General features: G+C 42.9%; 1 long non-coding RNA gene across 1 annotated transcript; it reads right to left on the bottom strand.

Moving 5' to 3' along the window:
* Positions 1–487: 487 nt before the first annotated feature.
* Positions 488–7,651, bottom strand: LOC133514733 (uncharacterized). The gene is made up of 3 exons (XR_009798837.1): positions 7,365–7,651; positions 6,995–7,023; positions 488–750 (listed from the first exon to the last, which is right to left on the bottom strand). It is a non-coding gene; the product is annotated as an uncharacterized LOC133514733 (long non-coding RNA).
* Between the last annotated feature and the right edge of the window lie 1,986 nt (positions 7,652–9,637).

Below are 9,637 nucleotides of genomic sequence, written 5' to 3'. Positions count from 1 at the left end.
TCCCTTCCTCTGTGGATGAGTGTGACGCTTTTCCTCGGAAAAAGTCCGCCGCTTTTCACGGATTGCGGGAGGCCCGAGTCGCCGCGTGCTTCGCCGTCCGTCAGGCCGCAGGTCACGCCAAGACCCTGAAATGTCAGGGCTGCAGGAGATAAGATCAGGCCGCAGGCGCCCATCGCCGTTGTGCGCCCGACCGCCAAACAAAGAGCCGGCAGAGTTGGAAGTTGCGTTTGTGTTGACGTTCTGGCTGGCCTTTTGTTAACCTGAGGTCGTTTCGGGGATAGGGTTCGGACTCTTGCAGCATGGGAGGTTGTGAGAGGAGTGGCACGTTTGATCTTCCTAGTTAAAAATCAAAAGGAAGTTCAGCAGTAAAAATACGTGATAAATATTGCACTGGCAAGTGATGTTTCATGAGTAGTTTACATTTAATGCAGAGTAAAATTCACATTCCAATTGCGTCAAATATATTTCGTCTGGGTATCACTGTCGAAGCTCTTTCCCCCGCGACCCGACCCGGAAAAGAGGTAGATCATGGATGGGTGGATGGATATCTTTGTTGTTGTTGCCAAGGTGGAGGTGGGACTGCATCTGGGATCAGCTCTCAGCCCCTTCCTGTTTGCTGTGGTAATGGATGGGCTGACAGACGAGGTTAGACTGGAATCCCCGTGGACCGTGATGTCCGCAGATGATATTGTGATATGCAGTGAAAGCAGGGAGCAGGTGGAGGAACAATTAGAAAGATGGAGGCACGCACTGGAAAGGAGAGGAATGAAGATTAGCCGAAGTAAAACAGAGTATATGTGCGTGAGGGGGAAGAGTGAGGCTACAGGGAGAAGAGATGGCGAGGGTGGATGACTTCAAATACTTGGGGTCAACAATCCAGAGCAATGGAGAGTGTGGTAAGGAAGTGAAGAAACGGGTCCAAGCGGGGTGGAACAGTTGGCGGAAGGTGTCTGGTGTTCTACGTGACAGAAGCGTCTCCGCTAGGATGAAGGGCAAAGTTTATAAAACGGTGTTGAGGCCGCCGGCCATGATGGACGCATTAGAGACGGTGGACAGGAAGCAGAACTGGAGGTGTCAGAAATGAAGTTGTTGAGGTTCTCGCTCGGAGTGAGCAGGTCGGATAGGATTAGAAACGAGCTCATTCGAGGGACAGGTTTTGGAGACAAGGTTCGAGAGAGCAGACTTGGATGGTTTGGACATGTTCAGAGGCGAGAGAGTGAGGAAATTGGTAGGAGGGTGGTCAGGATGGAGCGACCAGGGAAGACAGAGCGAGAGGAAGACCAAAGAAAAGGTTGATGGATGTTGTGAGGGAGGACATGAGGACAGTGGACGAAGCGCGAGATAGGCTTACATGGGAAAAAGACGACACGCTGTGGCGACCCCGACATCATAAGATCATATTTGTTGCGTTGTAGTAAGATAAAATGGTGAAACGGTTGTGGGCATGATGGTGTTAGTAGCTTGCGAGTCATGTGAGGTGATTATTAAAGTCCTTTTCCAGCAGGTTGAGTCATAAAGCAAACATGATGACTGGAAAGCTTTTCAATATTGCGCTTCGCAACCGGCCTGACACACATCCTGCCCTTTTTTTGCGCTTTATCTCGAAATAGTCACGTTTCAGACACCCGGTGTGTCGACAGCGATCAGGAAACGGCAAAAATGAAATGTTGCGAAACAGAATCACGCGGTCCTGAGGCTAAGATGCCCTCGTCAGACAAATGACCCGGAGAAGGTTCTCCAAGAGTCATAAAAAAATACATTTTTAGGTACATATCACCTCAGTGCCATCAAGTAGCTGGAATCGATCAAGTTTCTGTTTTGTTTGCTGCGCACAAAAAGACTTTTGCTCATTTATTTCAGCAGCCGGTGTCTTATGATGCAGAACTCATGGACTGAGTTAAGCGCCCCCCCCCCCCCCCCCGCAAAAAAAATAAATAAAATAAAATAACCCGGCAGTCGTCTGCCGCAATAGAAAGAGGAAAATGCAGATGAAAAATATCACGATAGACATTCTGGCTTGACTTTGGGGTGCATTTTTATTGCCGTATGTCTTTAATACGTATTCTGCATTTTCATTGGCATATTGCTGCACCTTTAAGAGACTTGTTGACCATATTTGGTGAACACGATTCCTCCTCACTAATCAGTATAGAAATTCAAATGAAAAATAATGGGGAAATCTTATGCATATCAAAAGATACTAGCTTTCATTTTTGAAATAGTTTGATTTTAATATAATTAAAACAGAAATTCTTGGATATAAAAAACTGAAATATATTTCGATTTCAGTGCAAAAAGCATCAAGCTTTTATTTTTCTAAATGCAGCGGAAACAAATTTCTAATTGTGATATTCCAACATTTGCCTTTTATCTCTTGAAAGACTTCAAGAAGATTTTGGAAAAAAAAGGATAAAAACTGCTATGATTAACATTATAGAAGCTGATGCATTGGGTGCTATTGTATTTAAGTTATTTAGTCAAATGCAAAAGCTATACCAAAAATACATTCAAATGACATATTTATTTTGTTAGTTGTTTGCAAAAATACAAAAGTACTTTGCACTGGAGTCATTAAACAGCACAACGCAATTAATACAAGCTGTCGCCGTCATAAAGAAAATCCTAGTTGCATTATAATAAGGACTGTATTCCTATTATCGTTCTCATACTGTACATATGGTTATGATAGCATTGTCAAAATAATAAATTCAATAGTGCAAGTGGTTAAAAAAAACCAAACATGACACCGGTAAAAACGCGGCTTCACCGAGCCACATTAATGGTTTATGCACAAAGAATAGAAAATGGAGGAGCAGTGGGCGCGGTCAAACGTACCTACTCACGTTGGCTTAGTAACAGTTCGAGGAACTGAATGAGAAGTTTGAGAAGTACACGATGACTCGCTTGCTTTCAGTGCGTCAGGAAAGCCTTCACACGCTACGCACGACACGACACCCTCGTAGCATGTTTTCCCCTCAGGGTCATCTTTTCATTTTCAAATTAGCGCTTGAACTGCTTTTGATGTTTGTTTTTTTTTTTTTTTTGTACATGCAAAGTACTCGGTTTCTCCTCCTGTCGATCGTGTTTGCCCCTTCCCCCCTCGCCTCGTTCATCCAATCACGCTCAGAGAGTCAGGACTTAAAACGTCACTTAAAAGTAAATTAGTGCCACCAAGGATATGAATTTGAAATTTAAAGTGATCACATTTGCAATCGTTGCAACAATTCGCTGTCTGAAATTCACCGTCTGTGCCACCAAGAAGGGTTACTTCAGGTCAGAACCAAACAGCCAGCCGACCCAGTTACGCTTTCTTACTATGTGATGTCTCGTGACTAAGAAAGCGTAACTGCGATTGGCTGGCTGTTCGCTTCTGACCTGAAGTAACCCTGCCTGGTGACGCGGACGGTGAATTTCAGACAGCGAATTGTAGCAAATGTTGAAAATGTGATCACTTTGAATTTGAAATTCAAATCCCGTTTTTTTGTGGCATTTCAAATTCAAATCCCGGTGGCACTATTTTACTTCCGTACTGTAAATTTGAAGTCCTGATTGGACAAACCAAATATTGCGACAACAACAGTCTAGTGCAGGGGTGCTCAATGCGTCGATTGCGGGACTGCTTGCCAACAAAAAAAGACGTCAGCCAATGTTCCACCTAAACCCGGCAATCGTGCAGCGCTGATACAGTCTGTTCACAGGTATTCTGCGTTGCGCGCGAAAAAAAAAGTCATAGAATGCAAATTGATAGTGTAACATCCAGCTATTCAGTTTGTGGCATTTTGCAATGTGATTCAGTGAGTGAGGGATGGCTGCTTGTAACATCCGATGGCGCAATTCACATGCGTACTGTAAAAAAAAATGAAAAGAAGAAGCCACTGGTTTCTTTTAGGCAGCACACGAAACTTTCTCTAAAAAACGACCTCAGCTCTCTTTTTCCTAGTTTACCTCGCACCAACCCCCCTCGCTCTTAAAGACGTACACTCATAATTACATATGTTACAGTACTTACGCAGCCCATCAATGTGTTTTATAATGACAGCGTCCACCACCGCTGCTGCTTTCGTTAGCAACGCAGTCTGGGCAACGTAGAGCAAAGACGAGCTAGACGTGCTGCTTATGTTTACTTTCAATATTAATGGAGAAAGTTAAAAAAATAAACGCTGTTGTTTTAAGATGCAATGACTGTCCGAGTATGTCAATAATCGAAGAAAAAGTGGTTAAACTGGGCGAGATTTTCTCTATTTGAGTGGGAAAGGCCTGGCCTGAAGCCAAAGTAGAAAGTGCAGGATGAGATGGTGTGTCATTTTAAAAGGTTGAAAGCACAGACAATACAGTGCACAAAAAGCCAATTCTGTATTTTAAATATAGGAGGCAACATAACATTAACCTTAAAATGGTTTGGGAGCATCATCATCATCATCATCATCATCATCCCCCATTTCGGTAGCTTGCAAGAGGCTGGCTATTTGAAAAGTAGATCTTGGGGTAAAAAAAAAAAAAAAAAAAGTCTGGGCAGCCCTGGTCTAGTGCATGACGTGACTACTGCATCGCGGATGGCCATTTGGGCTCGCAAGCCACAGTTTGGAAACCTCCCCGATGACATGTTGCCACATGAAAAAAAAAAAAAAAAAAAAAAGCACAAGGGGGTACGAGGAAAAGTACGAGGAGAACAAACAAGCAGTTCCCGCCAATGTACCAATGAGTCATTCATTCATCTGCACTATCTGCGTGTTTTCTACGGGGTTTTATTTCATCCGAATGCATTTATCAAATGAAACCTTATCGTGACGCTGCCAGAATCGCATTAACAAAGGAATCGCTCGACTCCAAGCGGCATTCATGAAATGCGCCACAGCCGCAATGAGATCGACGACTTCAATCAAATAATTCCATATTGCCACATTTATAGCATTGCACGACTTCGGCGCAGCGCTTCTCAAACTTCCTACCCTGAGTGCGCCCTAAAAATATGCGCTACTTACTTCACCGTCATAAAAAGCATCTTTTTAAACGCCGCGCTTAAATGATTGAATGATTCAATTAAAATCGATGGCACATCCACGTTAAATAAATAATTGACGACCCTCAATAAAAGATCAAGTTTGAATTCCAATGTGCGAAACTAAAAATTGAAATACAAGTGAACGTCGCTTGGGCGCTCAAAAGGATTTCTCGGCCAACCGCGGTCCAGCTTCTGATGCCGCGCAACTCGGCCACGCCCCTTAAAGGCGCACAATTGCAAAAAAGTATTCAATAGTTTGTTTTAAATCCTCCTTTACGTTTTATACGGCACGGTGTCGTTCCTCTTTATTAAAAACAAAAATACTGCAGCGTCGTTTTTCAGAGCGAAATTGCATTTCAACGCGGAAAATTGATTCCATGAAAAATGGAAAAAATGGAAAGAAAAGTGCGTGACAAGATCGGTCACGGAACAAATTCAACTCCTAGAGGAACACGTGTACAGTACTTCATTCATGAAGCCTTTATAGATTCTTAGTACATTTAGAACTTGTTGTGTTCAAGATATTATTGTGATATGCAATGATGTTTTTATTTAAATTTATTGTTAGGGACGTTGACGGTGATTGAAAATAAATGGATGAACGGAGAGGACAGAATAGATAGTGACACCACATACCTGAGCCCCCCCCCCCCCCCCCCCTAAGGAAAACACCATTCCTTCCTGATGATGATGATGATGATGATGATGATGGTATTCCTCGTAAGTGAGTCTGTGTTGCCGCTAGTTTACCGGTATCGCGTTTAGTCACTGAGTAGTCACTTTGCGTCCTTTCATTGTCATGCGCCGGTGGGCAAAGCGATTGTGAAAGTTCCCAATCCAAGGTGGGACGTGGGAGGAGAATTTATCTTTTTAAAAAAAAAAAAAAAAAAAAGGAAGAAGGGAACTTGTCCATTTTTTGGGCCTTTTAAAATGATACATGTCAATGAATAAAAGAGAAATGACAAATATTTCCTGTGGTAACTTTAATCATTTGGTGATACGTGAATTTTGTGGATTTATTCTTTGGTATTGGTGTCATTTATAAACAAAAACAAAGCAAAACCTAACACCAATAATACTGTAACAATAAACAGATGAATAGCATCTTTTGCTTATAATGCTTTTAATCTTTGCTTTCTACGCTAAAGTTGTTTTCATTAATTCATAATTACAAGTAAACGTCTCATTTGTAGTATCATTTCAGGCTGCACCTGTGTAAAAGACGCAAGCACCCACATTGAAACCCACATTTAAACAAATACAAAGAAAGACGGCACACAGAGTTTTCAAAGTTTTAATACCTTAGCTTATCTTAACATAGCAACAACATGGTAGCATGAACAGGACTGGATTTAAAAAAAAAAAAAAAAAAAAAACACAGCCGCGGAAGCTACACATTAGCAACACGGTAGCACATCACTAACAGATCCGGTTAAAAAAAAAACATACCTAAATCACTGAGATGTGGCAGTATTACACCAGAAACACGGTAGCGTGGTGCTAAAGCTTGAGCGGCGCTAATTTGGCTGGTTTAAAAAAAAAAAAAACATACCGGTAAAAGTCACTTCCACTGGGTCTCACTTACCTTTTCCGCTCGAGTGCCCCCTTCCAGAGCCAGTTAAATAATAATTTAAAAAAAACATACCTAAATCACTGAGACGCAGCAGTAATACAGCAGAAACACAGTAGCGCAGTGCTAACTGGGCCGGTTAAGAGAAAAAAAAAAAAAAACATATCAATAAAAGCCACTTGCTCGGCACATATATCCCACCGGTCTCACTCTTAACTTTTGTGCCCGAGTGGCCCCTTGCAGAACGGTTAAAAATTAATAAACATACCTAAATCACTGAGATGCAGCAGTAACACAGCAGCAACACGCTAGCACAGCGCTAACGCTAGCAGAGCGCTAAGACAGACGGTTAAAAAAAAACAAAAAAAACAGCGGTAAAAGTCGCTTCCTCGGCACATATATTCCACCGGTCTCACTCTTACCTTTTCTTCTCAAGTGCTCCCTTGCAGAGCTGGTTAAAAATTTAAAAAGCATACTTAAATCACTGGGATGCGACAGTAACACGCTAGCACAGCGCCGACACTAGCAGATTACTAAGAGGTTAAAAAAACCACACTAGTAAAAGTCACTTCCTCGGCACATATATTCCACCGGTCTCACTCTTACCTTTTCTTCTCAAGTGCTCCCTTGCAGAGCTGGTTAAAAATTTAAAAAGCATACTTAAATCACTGGGATGCGACAGTAACACGCTAGCACAGTGCCGACACTAGCAGATTACTAAGAGGTTAAAAAAAACCACACTGGTAAAAGTAACTTCCTCGGCACATATATTCCACCGGGTCTCACTCTTACCTTTTCCGCTCGAGTGCCCCCTCGCGGCCGTTAGAAAAAAATGCGCAAATTATCCGCATAGCCGCAGGGTTGAAAGCGTGTGGGGGAAAAAAGTCGCGGCTCATTGGCCCGAAGTTGCAGTACTTATGGGATGTAAGTGAAAAATTTATCATCTGAAGAACTTCAAATCCATGAGAAAGTACGACATGACCAAGAATCTGTATTATTTTTCATATACAACCGAGTGTGAAGTGTTTTTATGTCTCAGAAGAGCAAAAACAAGCAACTCGTCCTGAAGCGATTGGAACGTTTCCTCCTGTTGGCTCGCCATGCAAGACGGAGCGAAGCAGTTCCACTCGGGTGACACAACAATGACTTTTTTTTTTTTTTTTGCTGCTTTCTGGGAAAACGACTGTCGCAACACGACGCCTTCGCGGGCCCGTTTTGCCTTTTCGACACATCTGATAAACACAAATCCTGTCCTTCTGTGACGGACGCACATCCAGATGTTTTTCGTTCAGAGGCATTTTTTTTTTTTTCCATTTTCGAAGGCGTTTTTGGCTTCAGGCGAAACGGTTCTTATCTGCGCTCAAATTCCTGCCGATCCAGATAACCTTGCTCGGAAGTGCCATCCGATGTCCACTCGTTCCAGTAATGTCGCTCGGGGGACGTCCGCTCTGCTTGTTTTTCCTGTCATTCATTCGCCCAAATGACTTTTGTTTTTATTTTATTTTTTTTAAAGCCAAAACTTGCTGAGAAGCACACTTGAAAATAGCAAAATCTGCAGAAGAAAGAAAAAGAAAACCCAAAACCGTTTGACACGGTGTCCCCCCGTTAACAAGCGACTCGTTTTGTGGGAAAGAATACGTTTTTCCATGACGTGCGCGCACATGAGCTCATGGGCAGTGGAGAGTAAACACTCGCAGCTGCGCCGCGTCGTATACTTTTATTCGGAGGAATTCGACGTTTGTTCCGAGCAGACGCTCGATTTATTTTTGGAGGTGGGGGGGGGGGGGGTTAATGCTTTTGTCTGCATTGTTCGCTTTCGACAATGCGATTCCGAGCCGCCCGTGAAAGAAAAGCGGGCCTGGAGTTTTTTTTTTGGGGGGAGGGCCGGGAAAACCACTTCAAGCTCGCAGAATTGTGTTGCTGGCAGTCATTTGGACCATCAGAATCAGAATCAGAATCGCTGTCGTCGTTAAATCCTTTTTCAAAGTCCTCGCAAAACGTTCAGTGTGGTAGAATGTTGAATGCGGGGGGGATTTATGTTTTGCACCCCAACTCCAAGTCCAACTCCCGTCTGCACCACTCGGTGCCGCAGAAATTCTTTTTCTTTTTTATTTTTTTTTTGTTTTGTTTTGTTTTAAATATTTGACTTACTTGGGGGGTTGGCCAACGGACCGCAAAACTGCTTCTCGGCGGTTTATCTCCGCTTCTTCGAGAATTTCATGGGTTTATCGTAACACGCGTCGGTCGTGCAGCCGTTTTCGCTATTCGTAGTGCGGCCCGGTTCCGTGTGCCCTGCAAATAGTTGAATCTGCGATAACGTGATGAGTCGATTATGCATTTTTATGGTTTTACTGCCGCAACAACAATGTGGCCCCGAGACAAAAAAAAAAAAAAAGGACTTTGACACACCCCGTGACCGACAAACGCTTTCCGGTAAGCAGCGGCTGCTATTGTCGGCTTATCTTGAAGTGTGTTCAAGCTGCTGTGTCATGGCGGTGGGGCGGGGCGGGGCGGGGCGGGGCCGGGGGCATCAAGCGTGACGGCGTTTTGCGGATTTTTTTTACGGTCACGGCGGCCTCTCGCATGTCTGAATGGGAGAGGAGCAGTTTTATCGGAATTCATCCGCCCGATGAGGAAACTTAAAAAAATAAAAATAAAAAATAAGGGTGTTGTAGCTCTACAATAGAGAACCATAAAGAAAAAGAGTTTTACAAGTGGAATATTTCTATAAATGTCTTCATTTGTTCCGTGAATTGGACTTGTGACGCAAACGAATTTGTGTCTCAAATCGTCTTTCTCCATTGAAATGAATCAAAATGCAATTAATCTGTTCTGGCCTACACCTAAAAAGCCCAACAACGGCAAAATTTTATTGAATAAAATGTACATAATTCAACAGTATTTTGGTGAGTGTTGTTTTAATTGTTTAAAAACGTTGTCCTCCGAAAGCATTAAGAAAGCAAGCATATATATAAATATATATATATATATTTTTTTTTTTAAATACCCAGGCCCGAAGCGGCCCTGCCGGATCGGATTGCAATTTTTTTTTCCCCTCTGCCGTT

The sequence above is a fragment of the Syngnathoides biaculeatus genome, chromosome 16 (genome assembly GCF_019802595.1).
Source record: "Syngnathoides biaculeatus isolate LvHL_M chromosome 16, ASM1980259v1, whole genome shotgun sequence".
NCBI lineage: Eukaryota > Metazoa > Chordata > Actinopteri > Syngnathiformes > Syngnathidae > Syngnathoides > Syngnathoides biaculeatus.
This window is presented reverse-complemented; position numbering and strand designations above follow the sequence as displayed.